At 38.8% G+C, this 16,302-nt stretch overlaps 1 pseudogene; it reads left to right on the forward strand.

Annotated features, from left to right (window-relative positions):
- Window positions 1–2,815: 2,815 nt before the first annotated feature.
- Window positions 2,816–11,600, forward strand: LOC138748014 (protein FAM200C-like; annotated as a pseudogene).
- The last annotated feature ends 4,702 nt before the right edge of the window (window positions 11,601–16,302 follow it).

Consider the following 16,302-nt stretch of genomic DNA (forward strand, 5'->3'; position numbering starts at 1 on the left):
CATACTATGCTGCAGTGGGGCTATCATTTTTAAATAAACATTTCTCACTATCTAACACAAATCAGGTTCTCCTGAAGTCTGTTGATACAAACTGCATGGCACGAGTAACTTGGTGATGCACTGCATAGCATAGTGACATTACTATCCTTTTGTTTACAGACTGATAGCTAATGTTCCAAAAGTCAACATAAATGAACATTGTTAGTGCTCGCTAATCTCTTTAAACAAAGGGAAAAAAAATCAAATAAACAGTCATTACTTTTTTCTATTTGGGTTTTGATGTCCTTGTGTTGATTTACAGTGGCGTTTCTTGTTGCTTAGAGGCCGTTTCCTTTCCTTTCGAGTTGGCACAGATGTTGCTGGTGAGCCATGAGAAACTCCTACCTGAAATGGATCGCCTTCAAACTGATGGCTCTAATTGGAGACACAGCATGGAACGGCTTACTGTGGAGCATTACTGAGCAAGCTGCTTAGCAGCCTTGGTGGGAGGTGAATCGGTGACCTTAAAAAGAGGAACATCAATCTCCTGAACCTACACATTAGCCAATCTCAGGGGACTGGGTAGGCAATAATGCAATAATTTTCTGGTATTCAAACCATTGATTCAAAGGTAGCTGGCAGATACAGTCTTCATTCAACTCCTTGGAGTCAGCTTTGAGTACAATTGGATAAGGTTTTCATTCAGGACAAAGAGATGTGATTCTTGGAGGTTCATGTATGGATCCCTGCAGGAGATAAATTTCTATTTCTCAACTAGGAAAGGAAACCAATCTATTCACACAAGTCATTTTTTTGATCATGCAGGGGAGTAATCTACTTTTGTGTAGTATCTCTACGTGGAGAATAATAGCTGCTCACCTGTAGCCTTTGTTCCTGGAGAATTGTACTGAACTCTTGCAACTATGACCCAGTGATTGGCAGTTTGTTTGCAAAATAGACCTTGTTGCACACTGAGAACATGAATCTGCTCTCTAGTGGCAAATTTATATGATAAATATCTTCAAGCTGCTGCATGAGATTAGAGCAAGGCTATATTGAAATAAAAATAGATTCAGTGTCTCCTCTGGTGTTGTGTGAGGGAACTGCCATCAAGCCCATGGAAAGAAATGTTCCACACTGTTGAAGTGGAGTTTATGCCTTCCTGGCTTTGCACAACCTCAAAGCATGGACACAAATTCTTCGGGCAGACATACCTTGAAGAGCATGGAGAAGTGAGTTTCCATGCTCTCTCAGAAAGTTGACAATGCACAAGGTGTCTTGACTATTTGCATCAGACTTGCATTTTTAGCTCTTATTAGTACTCTTGGGTTGTATGCATGGACAAAAATGTTCTCCACCCTTGATAAACCCCTACACCTCCTGCCAGACTGCAATCCACTCATTCCTGATGCATCTTTCCATGGAACACACCTAACAGTCTGTAAGGTGGCATTGACACATATTTATCATTATTATTGCCATCTCTTCCCTCTTGCTCCTTATCATGTTGTCTGGTGAAGACAAAACAGAAGGTGGATACGCTTAGAAGCAGGATCCGCAAAATCTCAATGGTAAACAGTAATAACTTTGATATTAAAGGTGCCCATTATTGATCACTGAATCGATTATCACAATGAGATACTATTGTGGAGCATACCTGGTAGATTTCATACAACATTGTGGTCTCTCTACCTGTGAGGATGAAGCTGGTGAGGTACTGAACTTGAGAGGCCTCTCTCCTGTTCTACTCCTCATTCTTTTGACCTAATTTCCCACTGTCAGGAGCATGACGATGGTGTGTATGGTGTGTTTAGAAGCTCATGGTGAGGATGGGTTTAAAAGAGAATAGGGTTGTGCACTGGCTAACAAGTTGTGTGATTTAAAGGTTGAGTACAAATGTGAGTGCGTGTTAACATTCAGATGTCTGAGTGACGGAAAAGCATTTTTAGTGGTGTGCCCCTCATCTTGACAGATCTTTTGTCGTCATGAAATTTCTTGCTATGTTGCCTGCTGATTTACATTCTCAACTGCTGTGGTCACCTCCTGCCACGTTCTAATCATAGCTTTGATGGGTGCCCTGAACCCCTGCATAATGGGCCTCCTCACAATATTTGTTTTATTCATTTGGCTCCATTGCCTTCTCAGTGAATCTGGAATCTCTCTCCCATTTTCCTGCTGCCTTTACTCATTTAATACATTTATAGTGAGTGTCTGGCTGCCACAGAAAACTGTGCCTTTAAAGGGTGATGATATTTTCTGATTGCTCCAAATTTATTTTGATGCTGTCAGGAACCATGCAGATTTCATTTTAGCACTTTGCTCTGGGTGTAAAAGCAATGTCTTACACTTGCTTTTAATCAATTTAGCAGTTTTTCTTTGGTTGGAAAAAGGGAGGGGGGGGTGGTTGTGGAAAGAGTATGTAATTGGGAAAGTGCCAAATCAATAATGAAGAGGATGAAGGTAGAGCGGTTGATGGACTTGGATTTTAGTAAGGCTTTTGATAAGGTTCCGTATGGAAAATTAATAAGGAAGGTTCAGACACTAGGAATTAGTAGAGAGATTGTGACATGGGTTCAGAGATGGCTGGAAGACAGACAGCAGAGAGTCATGGTGGACAAATGCTTGTCAGGTTGGAAGCCTGTGACAAGCGGGGTGCCTCAGGGATCGGTGCTGGATCCCTTGTTGTTTATCATTTATATTAATGATTTAGAGGAGGGTGAGGTTAACTGGGTAAGCAAATATGCGGATGATACGAAAATAGGGGGAGTGGTGGACAGTGAGGAAGGTTTTCTTGGATTACAGAAGGATTTGGTTTGTTTGGAAGAGTGGGCAAAAGATGGCACATGGAATTCAACGTAGACAAGTGCGAAGTGCTGCTTTACGGTAAAAATAACCAGAATAGGACATATGCAGTTAGGGGGAGAGCATCATTGAGGCACGCAGAGGAACAGAGGGATTGGGGGGTTATGGTACAGAGTTCATTGAAGGTGGATTCCCATGTAAACAGGGTGATTAAGAAGGCATATGGTATGCTGCCTTCATAAATCATAGTATAGAGTATAGGAGCTGGGAGGTGATGGTGCAACTGTTTAAGGCATTGGTGAGGCCAAGTTTGGAGTACTGTGCTTAGTTCTGGTCTCCAAATTATAGAAAGGATATAGATAAGGTGGAGAGGGTGCAGAGAAGATTTACAAGGATGTTGCCTGGCTTACAACATATGGATTACAGGGAGAGATTAAGGAAATTGGGACTTTATTCATTGGAACATAGACGGCGGAGAGGGGTCTTGATAGATGTATTTAAAATTATGAAAGGAATAGATAGACTAGACATAAACAGCCTCTTTCCCGAGGGCAGGGAAAGTTGGAACAAGAGGGCATGAGTTAAAGATAAGGGGCAAAACTTTAGGAGAAATATTAGAGGATGCTTTTTCACTCAGCGAGTGGTGGCAGAATGGAACAATCTTCCAAAAGAGATAGTTGCAGCAGTGTCCCTTCTGTCACTTAAAGGAAGGTTGGATGTGTACATGGAGGTGAGGGGGTTGGAGGGTTATGGGCGGAGAGGGGGGAGGGTCGAGCTAATAGAGTTGTTCAAGTGCACCGGTACGGACTCGAAGGGCCGACATGGCCTGTTCCCACGCTGTAAACGGTTATATGGTTATATGGTAATACAAAGACAGGACAATCCAATTGCGCACTGTTGCTAAAACTTAAGGCTAAATGGTCCAAATTTCTTGACAAGTTCAAGATGGGGTACAACATGTTCACTAGATCATTACACAAAATAAGGAAGTTTTGAAATTTCTATCTTTTGATTACTTCAATGCAGGATAAGAATAAGGCAGAATTGTTTAAAGTTTGAAAGGATGCAAGAAAAAAGATAAAAGATCTCTTTCCAGTCATTAAAATGTTAAAGATGAAAAGTCACAAGTATTTTTTCTTTTCTTTTTAAGATACTTTCATTGAAATTTATAATAATACAAAAATTAAACAATACAATTATTTATAAAAATACAAATGACAAGAAAAAGAAAAAAACATTAATTCAAAACTCCGACCACTATACAGGTTGGGAAAAAAACGAACATGTAGGTGTCAAGTGACGACAACTTGGAAATAGACAGCACAGCATCAAACTGTGGTAATGGTCCATAAAAGGGCCCCATATCATTAGGAAATTAGTATTTGAATCTTTAATGACATATCTATTTTTTTCTAAAATTAAACAAGACATATCATTTAACCATTGTGTGTGTATGGGTAGGTAGAGTGTTATCTTTCCATTTAATCAAAATTGCATATCTAGCTATAAGTATTTTTTAAAATCATGCGTATAGAAGGAACTATAAAAATTACATAAATACTAACAAAAAGTCTATGCAAAATAATGAATGGAAAATTAAACTGTAGCAAAGAGCAGCACTATTGTGTTCAAAAAGTATATATTGCATATTTGACATGCTGAATAGTCTCCTATGCAATAAATATTCTATGATTCTCGATACAAATTCTAAGGTAGATTCACTCTCAAATTCAAGTTTGATGCTCAGCAACCAGTTTCAAAAAAAAATTATCTCAATAAGATTCTTCTCCAAATGTACAATACTCAATATATAATTTTACTATTTAGCTTCAACTTCAGACATAATTAACAACATAAATGTTTAATCTTCCAAACCAATACACGATGGCAAAGGGTCAGTGGCATTTTCAAATACATCACAGTTCCATAAGTCTCTGACTGTTGTTTAGAAGTCTTGGTTGAGGGGTGGCAACTATTCCTGAACCTGGAGGTACCTGTGGTACCTGTACATCTTTCCTGTTAGGATGTTTGAATATTGTTGCTGCTTTCTAACAGCAAGGTTCCATGTTGATTTTGTTGATGGTGGGGAGCATTTTACCTATGATGTACTGGGCTTCGTCCACTGCCTTTTGCAGGGCTTTTCATTCAGAGATATTGGTATCCCCAAACCAGGTTGTGATCACCATGCTTTCCATTACATATCTGTAGATGTTTGTCAAGGCTCCGATGATGTATCAAACCTCTGAAAACTTCTGAGGAAGTAGAGGCAATGATGTGCTTTCTTAATGATGGCATTATTATGAAGGGTCCAGGAAAGGTCCTCCAAGATAGTGACTCCATGGAATTTAAATTTGCTCAACCTCTGATTTCCCCAATGATCACTGAATCATACACCTCTTTTTTTTTCCTTTTCTAAAGTCTACAATCACTTCTTTGGTCTTGGTGACATTGAGTGAAAGGTTGTTGCTCAGACACCATTCCGCTAAGTTTTCAATCATCCTCCTGCATGCCAACTCATTGCCCTTATTTACACAGCCCACTACAGCAGGACCATCAGCAAATTGTGCATGGCATTGTTGTCACACTGAGGCACAAATTTATAAAGCAAGTAGAGGAGGGGGCTAAGTCCACAGCTATATGGTGCTCCAATTCTGATGGAGATTGTGGAGGAGGTGTTCTTGCCAATCCGTACTGTTTGGGATCTGGAGGGGAGGAAATCCAGGATCAAATTGCACATTGGGGTCTTGGAGTCTGCTGATTAGGTTTAAGGAGATGATGGTGATGAATTCTGAATTGTAGTCAATAAAGAGCATCCTGATATATGTGTCTTTGCTTTCCAGGTGTCCAGAGTTTTGTGCAGAGCTAGTGAGATGGCATCTGCCATAGATCTGCTGCTGCGATAGGCAAATTGGTACAGATTCACGTCATCGCTCAGAGCTGATATGCTTCAACATCAGCCTCTCAAAGAACTTCATCACTGTGGATGGTAGTTGTTTCGTCAAGTTACCGCTCTTCAGCCACGTTCTGGGTATCCTGATCTCTGGAGCATCTCCTTTTACATTGTCTGTATGCAGGTAGAAGGAGCAACGCCAATTGATCCAAATTGCAAAAATGGGATCTCGAGAAGGAGCAACAGGCTTTGCTTATATATAAAAAAGGATTAAAATAGAAATATATATATACTATGGTTTTTTTATTCAACTATATCAAAATCAATATATGAACAAGTATTGTACAACAGCATCATCCATTATTTTTATTCTAAAATACAAAATGGAGCTCATATTAATTTAAAAAGTATATATATACATCATTGTACAGGCCAATTCAGCCCCTATGAGTCTATGCTGCCCATTAATCTACACCCCAGTACGTTTTCGAAGGGTGGGAGAAAATCAGAGTCCCCGAAGAAAACCCACACTTACATGCGGAGAACATATTAACTCCTTACGGACAGTGTAGGATTCTAACCCAGGTCTGGACTCAATTGCTAGTGCTGTAATGGCCAACCGTGCCGCTCATCGCCAACTGAGCAATTTTAGATGACCAGCAAAGGAAGATGGCGATGCTGCCAGAGCTGCTGTCGCGGCTGCACTGCCGCTGGTGTGAGGGAGCAGAGATGCAGTGCTCCCACAGGGCCCATTTGATTGCCATCAACTCTGAATAGCCTTTCCAGTGGCCCATTGATGGGGATTTTTATTTGAAATCCCACAATGGCAGGTCTGCGCCCACGATGGCAGCGTCTATTAATCAACAGCAGCCATGAGGGAAGCGGAGGACTGGAGCAGGGCACCAGAGGACAGGAAGATCACCACCCCCTTCTGAGAAGGAGAAGCAGCAGAGACTATCTGCATGGACAGTGACCAGTGACCACAGCAGTGGTCCAGTGAGGGGGCTCTGCAGCAGAGGACCAGCGCATGCAGTGGGCTGCTGGCCACTTGAGGTGAGGAACCCATGGAAGCTGTTGGCTGCTGGAGACTGGTGTTGGGAGGCTCACTCCAGGCTGCGGACTGCAGGAGACTGATTCGAGCTGGTTGGAGGGGTAGCAGGTATCAGACCGGGGATGAGAGGAGGAGCCGAGGGCGCTGAAGGGTTCCTGACCATGTCAGAGGTTCAAATCTGGAGCTTGGGTTGCCAATGGTTTGAACTAGACTGTCTGGCTGTCGGGGCTGCGGAAGCATTGGACATGAATGTACGAACACTCGATGACTCTGGGGGGGACTCTCTTTTGCTTTTCTCTGAGTCTGACTGCTAGTTTGACTCTAAGTACTGTAAGAGGCACTTCGGCAATTCATGCTGGTGGCAATTCTGTCTGCCTTGCAGCAGGCAAAAAGGAATTTCACGTAATATGACACTTATTACTACAACAATAAATTGAATCTTGAATCAAAGTATTTGCCGAAAACATTTTCCAAAATGGCTACTGAGTAACAGTTACTACTTGAAAAACTGTAAATCCATTGCTTTTGCTGGAAGTTAACAAAGGGGTGTAGTGGAGTTGCACTAGTGTCCATGCCTGGAAGATAAAATACCAACCCTGGATTGATTTGTAAGTTGTTTCAGGCAATATTTTGATTTCAACCATGTTTGTTAACATGAAAATTCATCTCAGCTAATGTCCTGATTACACCTTTATGTGCACACTTTGTAAAGGAGTTCAGTTCAGATATTAGAGCCTTTTGAATGTGTAAAAAGAAATGAAGCCTCAAACATCCCTTGACAAATGGGATTCATTCTGAAGGTCAAGTCTATTCATGTCTATTTTAATCTAATGACCCCAGAAGTCCTTCAGCAGATTTTTTTTGAAGATTAGAGTCCACAACCGCTGAATGCCACACAACAATCAAATACTACGTCTTGTCTTGGTTACATTTTACCCTTCCCATTGACAAATAATTAAGTAGCTCAATCAAAGTTAACAATTAACATGATTATTTAACAAAACTATATGCATTATGTTCAGAGCCTTTCGAAGAGAGCCATGTCTTCTGTAAGTGCGAGGGCAAGTTGTTTATTCTTACATTTTCTTTCTATCCTGTGGCTATTAATCTTTCTGAAAACTAATACTTGATGCATTAAATATTACTACAATGAATGCCAGCAAATTCCACATTATTAACTGAGAGATTAACTAAATGTTAAAATCAACATTCATTTTCTGACAAAATAAGTACTCAGTTCAGGTTTAAACTTGTCCATCTATAATTTCTAAAACATTTTATTTCGGCTGCAGAATATAAATGCTCTCACACATTTGCAATCTCAATTTTAGATTGTGAACCTTGATCTTTATCTGATTACACACTTTGCAAAATACCTTTGAATACTTCAAATACATTTAAATACCATATGATTATGAAAATCACAGATTAAACACTTTAAATTGTGAACCCTGATTAATCATTTAGGAGGAATGAATAATACATTTTAAGAGCATAATAAAATGTGATATTGAGAGATCATTTTAATCTAAATAATTTGAAATAGGATTAATTTCCTGATGCAAAGGTTACATTAAAATGACATCCATCAGTACTGATCAAGCAAAAGCAGTGACAGCTCATGTCACAAACTCCAGCAATGTACTCAGATCCATATTTTCAACAAAGTTATGACATCCATGTCACTGGATGAACATTCTGTTACTTAGCAACTCACACATCGTCTCATGGCCAATGAGTGTAAAGTGATTCTGAAAGTTCCTAGATAGAGCACAGGGTTGTAATTTATTAATAATTAATAGATGAGGTTTTTGTTCAAAATTAGATTATTGGCTTAGACTTTCTGAAATGGTGAGTCCTCTGCACTTGCCTCTCAAATGCCAGCTCTGTTGTCTTTTGCAGATCTTGGAGAGGTAACTTCCTCAATTGCTCCAACTTCTTCAACAAGGCCTGTGCAATGCACTGCTTTCCACACACAAATACATCATGCGGCAGGCTCAGAAAAGCATGTACTCATAGGGATGCAGAAAAAACAATTCTGATCATGAGGACAAGTCACACATTCCAACTTAGACACTTAAAACTATCATAAACTAATTATTTTATTTTCTCTGACATTAAATATTAAATAATTTAATTAGGTTTATAATAGAAGCAGGGAGGTTTACCTGCATTTGTACAGAGCCTTGGTAAATCCATACCTTGAGAATTGTACACAGTTTTGGTCTTCTAATCTGTGGAAGGACATTCTTGCCATTAAGGGACTGCAAAGTAGGTGCTCCATTGATTCCTGGGATGGCAGGACTGATGTATGAAGAACGATTGGACAAACTAACGTTTTGCTCATTGTAATTTAAAGAAGGGGGGGGGGGGATTTTATTGAGACATATACAATTCTGGCAGGACCAAACAGGATAGATGCAGAAAGAATGTTCTCAATGTCCAGAGGAAAAAGCCACAGTGGAAGGAGAAGGAGTAAGTCATTTAGGACTGAGATGAGGAGAAATTTCTTCCCTCAGAGAGTTTTGAACTTATAGAACTCCCTACCACAGACATAAACATATACATATACACACACAGATAACTGGATATAGCCTTTAAATGGATCAGGGATACTGGGAGAAAACATAAATAGGGTATTGAAGTTACATGATCAGCCATGATCTATTGAATGGTGTTGCAGGCTCAAATGGTTGAACAGCTTACTCCTAGCGCCTAGTTTCTAGGATTCTATGATATTAAAGAAATGTTGAAAACATTTAATCCAACATGTTAAAGGAATAAATCATCTGAACATAATATATGCTTTGAACTAATTAAAAGTGAGGGATTATGGTTAACAAGGACGACCATTCATCCAGCATTGTGCTGCTGTCACGATGGGCCAAAGCAGCCCACTGTTTCAGGAGGCAGGTATCTTTTAATTTTAATCACCTACATGATGCTTCCCCTGTTCGGCCATTTGCCTTTTCACATTGCAGGTGGTGTGGGAAAATTTCCCGAGAATCTTCTGTGATGTGAAAAAGCCTTCTGATTGAGTTTGTCATTGAGGAGGAGTAGCAGTTGTTCTTGAACCTGCTGGTGCGAGTCTTGTGGCACCGATACCTCTTTCCTGATGGCAGCAGCAAGAACAGAGCATGTGCTGGATGGTGTGGATCAGTTTCCACACAAACAAATGTAGGGAAATGAGAATAAGCTAGTTCTCTGCCGCTGGATAGGTGTCAGCAAATCCTAATCTTCAGAAATTCCACCCTCATGGACATGTCAGCTGTTCCACAAGGAACTGCCAGTTTTGTTTAGAAATAACTGTACCCACAGTACTACTGATGGACTGCACAAAAGTGATGAATTGATACTGCCATTGAAATAGTTTAAAAATACAGTAATTCATCTAGAGCAGGGTTTCCCATCCGGGGGTGCGAGATAACATTTCAGTTTTTTTGTTTATATTAAGGGTACTGTCCTATATATTCAAGATAAAAATATCAATTTAAGATGGGGATGTCCTCTTTTTTCTCTATTCAATAGAATGAGATTCCTCTATGAATTTTAGCGCATTTCGATGTGCTGTTTCCTTTTAAATGGCATGGCCCTATAACTTTTTTTTAAAAATCAGGACATTTAAAATGGGGGCCAAACTTGTTTTGTAGCAAATTACATTTGATTTTTATTTCTTATTATTTATTTGTGTTATGTAAATTATTAGTTAACCCTTCATTATGTCAAAGAAAAGGAAATGGAATGATAATTATATGCAGTTTGGTTTCACTTGCACTGGAACAACTGAGGATCTACAAAAACCCCAGTGCATGCTTTGTGACGCTGTCTTTTCTAACGCAAATTTGAAGCCATCTAAGCTGCAGGAACACTTCAACAACCGGCATGGTGGAGCAGATGTTGCAGGCCATGATGATGAATCATTGATTTTTGAGCCTCCCTTCCAAAATTAGGTTTTACATCTTCTAACAAACCACTGCTGATGGCTTCATACCACGTGGCGTATAAAGTAGCCAAATCCAAGAAGCCCCATACAATTGCAGAAAATTGTTATCAAATAATGTTATTCAGAGCTGAACTGGTGATTTGAATTTGGACGTTTTGGACCAAGTTAACGCAGATATCAGGGCTAGTCCCTTGAAAATCTCGCTCCAGTTGGACGAAACAACTGATGTTGCAAATTGCAGACAACTCAAGCGCATTAGTGAGGTACGTCCATGATGGTGTCATAATGGAAGATTTCCTGTTCTGTGAAGATCTGAAAACAACCACAAAATGAAAAGACGTCTTCCAGTGTGTGAAGGACTTCTTTGCGAAATATGACTTAATATCCAAATTATTGGTTCTGTGTGTACCGTCGGTGCCCCTGCTATGCTAGGAAATAAATCAGGATTTTTTGCACTGATGAAACAAGAGATTCCACACTTGCAAGGTACCCACTGTTTTCTTCATCGACATGCTTTGGCATCAAAAACATTGCCTTCAAAGTTGAAAGAGGTCCTTGATACTTCTGTGAAGACCATCAACTGGATTAGGGGTCGTGCTCTGAACCACCGCCTCTTCAAGTCGCTTTGTGAAGATTTTGGAAGTAAGCATTCAGTTTTGGTTTTCCACATGGAAGTCCACTGGCTGTCACGTGGGAGAGCTTTAATGCGCTTCTTCGAACTGCGAGAAGTCAAAGCTTTTCTGAAGGAACGTGACTATGATCTGCCCGGAGAAATGGAATCACAAGAATTCAACAAAATGCTAGCCTATTTGAGTAATATTTTCACTCGTATGAATGACCTGAGTGTATCTATTCAAGGGAAAAACATAAACATATTGAAATGCTGCAAAAAGTTAATTGCTTTCAAAGAAAAGTTACATCGTTGGTGTCGATGAGTTAAAAGAGGGAATCTTTCAAATTTTCCTTCACTCGAAGAAATGGTTGATGAGGATGAGTCCCTAATTCCAAGAGAGTGTGAAGAAATTGTGGATCATTTGGAAATACTATCAAAGTCATTTGATGGATATTTTGGAGAAGGAGAACTGGAAACTTCTGAAGAATGGATTATAAATCCATACTCCTCCAATTTGGATAATATGTCAGATGATGAAGAGCTGAAGGAAGACCTTATTGAACTGCACACAAATTGTGTTCTTGAAATGCAGTTTGAAAGCAAAACTTTGGAACAATATTGGTGTTCGGCAATGGACACATTTCCAAAACTTTGTGAAAAAGCACAACTCATCCCCTTCCCGACGACATACTTACACGAGTCTGGATTTAGTGCCCTTTTGTCAATCAAGACAAAATCTAGAAATTGCTTGGGTGCACAGGCAGACACGCAGACTGCTATCAACAACAAAGTGCCACGTTTTGAAAAACTCAAGCAATGAACAGAAACAAAAGTCATTAAATTTAAATTGGCTTATGAACATTTGAACATTAGTTTTTAAATTTTTTTTTAAAGAAATTTCATACATGGATGAAAATTTAATTTTTTGGTAGGGTTTATGCAATGTTTAATTTGTTGTAATATTTTTTCTTTTCCATATGCTTAATTTTTGTTTATATATTAAAAATTGATTATACAAATTTGTTTTGGTCACCTTCACCTTTATTCTTAAATAAATTATTACTTTAAGGGGTGCAAGAACATATTAAATTTTTTTAGGGGAGCGGGGCATAAAAAAGGTTGGGAACCATCTTATTAATGTCCCTCATAACTTTGTAGAGCCCCCCTTAGTCTCTACAATCCAGGAAGAAAAGTCCTAGCCTATCCAACCTCTCGTTATAATTCAAACTCCTAAGTCCTATCCACATTTTCATGTATCCTTTTACACTAATTTCATTTTAAAGATATCTTCCCTACAACTGGGTGACCAAAACTGCATACAATACTCGAAATGCCATCGCATCAATATCCTACACAGTTGCATCACAACTTTCTTCTCCAGTACCCCTTAGTTTCTTTGTTCTACTCCATGCCCAAGGTCAAACATCTCACAATGCAAGTACAGCGCAGTTTAACCTACCAAGATCAATACCCGGCACTTGTCCAAGTCAAATTCCTTCTACCGTTCCCATTTTCCCCATTTATTAAGATCCTCCTGTAATCTTAAATAGCATTCTTCACTATGCCACCAATTTTGCAGGTTGCAAGTTGGCCTCTTGGAACAGTACTTTTTATGTGAACACCTCCTCAGCAAAAAGTGATGGAAAGCAAAAATATGTTAAAAATTACCTCATTGTATTTTGATGAGACTCTCAATTTTTATTGTGGGTTGAGGAGATGAGTCAGGTTGTCACTGCTTTTATTACAATAGCCCTGTAATTTTATTCATGTTAATTCATCAGCATTTGTGCATAAAACTGGTCATTAGATGTTTATGATGATAGATTAATTGCAATTACAGAGCCCTTCATAATGTTTGGGACAAAGACTTTTTTTCCTTTATTTGCCCCTGTGGTCCACAGTTTTAAATTTGTAATCAAAGAATTCATATGTCATTGAAGTGCACATTCCACAGTTTATTTAAGGTTATTTGCATACATTATGACTTGACCATGTAGAAATTACCGCATTTTTTAATACAGCGTCCCCTCATTTCAGGGTGTCATATTGTTTGAGACATTTGGTTTCACAGGTGTCTGTGAGTATTCAGGTATGTTTAATTGCAGGTATGAGAGCCAGGCTTGCTTCTGAGCTTTTAATCACCTTTTAAGTCCGCAGTTGCCATTTTTCAACATGAGGACCAGAGTTGTGCCAAAGAAAGTCAAAGAAGCCATTATGAGGCTAAAAAACAAGAATAAATCAGTAAGAGAAATAGGATGACCAAAATCAATTGTTTGGTACATCATTAAGAAGAAAGTGAAAAAAAAAAAGTGTACATCATGGCTATTGTGATTTATGGTGTGAAAAATAAAAAATTTAAAAAAAAAAGAAGAAAGTGTATTCTAGTGAACTCAATAATTGCAAAGGGACTGGTATTCCAAGGAAGACCTCCATTGCTGATCACAACAAAAAAAATCCCCAAACATATGTTTGACAGAAACACTCTTCAGGATTAGGCAATGTATCTTACCGTTTTATTCTTATTTTTCAGCCTCAATGGCTTATTTGACTTTCATTGGGGTGAAGCCAAATGTCCCAAACATTATGTGTCCTGAAATGAGGGAACCATGCATTAAAAAGTGCTGCAATTTCTACATGGTCAAACCAAAATGTATGCAAATAACCTTGAATAAAATCTGGAATGTGCACTTTAATCACATGCAAATTGTTTGATTACAAATTTAAAACTGTGGACCACAGGGGTAAATAAAGGAAAAAAAATCTTTGTCCCAAACATTATGGAGGGCATTATACATTTTTATTACCCCAGGAGAGAAAGATAATGGGATAAACTGCAATGTTATTGAGATTAAAATCTTTTACATAATATTAATTATGAAAATGTGCTGCACATTGTTGTACACTCCCTTTTGCAGAGAATTGTATACTTCTTCCCCAATTACATGAAATACATTCACGCCGCTATTATTTATTTGCCAAACATATTTAAATTTCCTATGGTCAATTATATCTTCACAAAGCATGGATTATTTACATATCTATAGATCCATTCATTTATTACTCCAAAAATACCAGTCATTACAGTAATTTGAGAGAAAATCTTTAAAATAAGTAAAAATATCTAAAGACGATATCGTTTGGAATCAACAACGTGGTAAATGTTCAAGGGCAATAGTCTCCGAAAGCCTTGAAGTCACTTGTACCTGCTGATTTGTTGCTCACATTGTAAACCTGACTCCATATTAAGTTGGCCAATATTTACATGACCCGATTGGTTACCTGACCAGCCATCAGGCTCTTTGAGTGAGTTGAGATGAACCAACAAGTTATTAGACTGAAACATGGAAGTCTGAAGATGCTGTGATTGTTCTTCTTCAAAGGCTCAGATCGGAAATGTCGGCAATATATCTTTGTCTCCTCCTACATTTTGGTGTGTTTTTACTAAAAGTTATTATCGTCTTATGAAAATCATCAGTATTGCCTGCTGTATTCAGTATTTTTGACCTTGAAGTGACCTAACTGCAGAATTTACAATCTTAATCTATCACCAGAAGTAGAATTTAAAAAAAAAATATATATATATATATATGTGAGGGCAAGTCTGTAGATATTGTCTACAATGGCTTAAGCAAGGCTTTGACAAGCTTTCATGGTAGGTTGGTTCAGAAGGTTAGACTTTATGGAATCCCGGGTAAGCTGGCTGTCCATTTAAATAAGAATTGGCTTGATCATCAGTCATGGGGTGGTAGAGAGGATTTTTGTTCAGATTGGAGGCCTGCAATGTAGAAATCAGTGCTGGGACTACTGTTGTTTGTTGTCTATATTAATGACTTGAATGACAATGCAATTGGAATTGTTAGAATGGTAGCAGATGATACCAAAATTGGTGATAATAGTGGACATATAAGGTTATCTGAGATTACATGGGATCAAGATAAAATTGGAAAGTGGGCCAAGGAATGCAGGTTGAAATTTTACGCGGGCGGTGTAAGTGTAACACTGGTAAGCTAAACCAGAGCAGGACTTGCACAGTGAATGGTAATATCTTGGACAGCATTGTAAAACAGTGTGATTTTGGGGTACAGGTACATAATTTTATATAACTGGCAACACATGTCAACAGGGTGCTGAAGAACATATGGTGAACTTGCCTTCATCAATCAGATCATTGAGTACAGGAGCAGGGATATTGCATTTGGCAAACTTCTACATGACGTGCAGTGGAAAGTGTGCTGACCCACTACATCACCAATATATCTGAGCAAAAAATCTTGGTAAAGATAGTGGACGCAGCCCAATATATCACAGGCAACAATCTCCCCACCATCAACAATACCTGGATGGAACAATGTCATTGGAGAGCAGCATCAATTTTCAATGATCAGCACCACCCAGGACATCCTCTGTTCTCCCTGCTGCCATCTGGAAGGAGGTACTGGTGCCACAGGAGTCATACCACCAGGTTCAAGAATATATTCATTCAAAGGCTCATTTAAAGACCAAATTTTTTTTTATTACTGTACTTAAACTAACATCTGCATTTTCACAATTAATTTGCATACAGTTCCTAATGAGTAGAATTTATAGTTATCGATATAGAAATTACTAAGCCAGGTGTGCCTATGATGTCATGCATATACTCTGACAATAAATTTGAACTTTGAACACACAGTGTACACTACTTTGTTGAGACTGAATTGTAATATTGTGTGCAATTCAGGTCACCCAACTGTAGGAAAGATATAATTAAGATGGAAAAGGTCCAGAGGAGATGCACAAGAATGCAAACAGGACTAGTAGACTTGAATTAAAAGAGGCTGGTAAAGCTAGGACGTTTCAACCTGGAACAGAGGAGGCTGGAGGGGTGGGGATCATTTAGACATTCATAAAATCATGAGGGCAAGAGATAAGGCAACTTAGAGTCTTTTTCTGAGGGTGGGGAAATCTAAAACAAGAGGGAATAGATTTAAGAAGAAACAAGGATCTTTTAAAGGGGACCCAAGTGGCACATTTTTAATGACAAG

The sequence above is a fragment of the Narcine bancroftii genome, chromosome 13 (assembly GCF_036971445.1).
Source record: "Narcine bancroftii isolate sNarBan1 chromosome 13, sNarBan1.hap1, whole genome shotgun sequence".
In the NCBI taxonomy this organism is placed as follows: Eukaryota; Metazoa; Chordata; class Chondrichthyes; order Torpediniformes; family Narcinidae; genus Narcine; species Narcine bancroftii.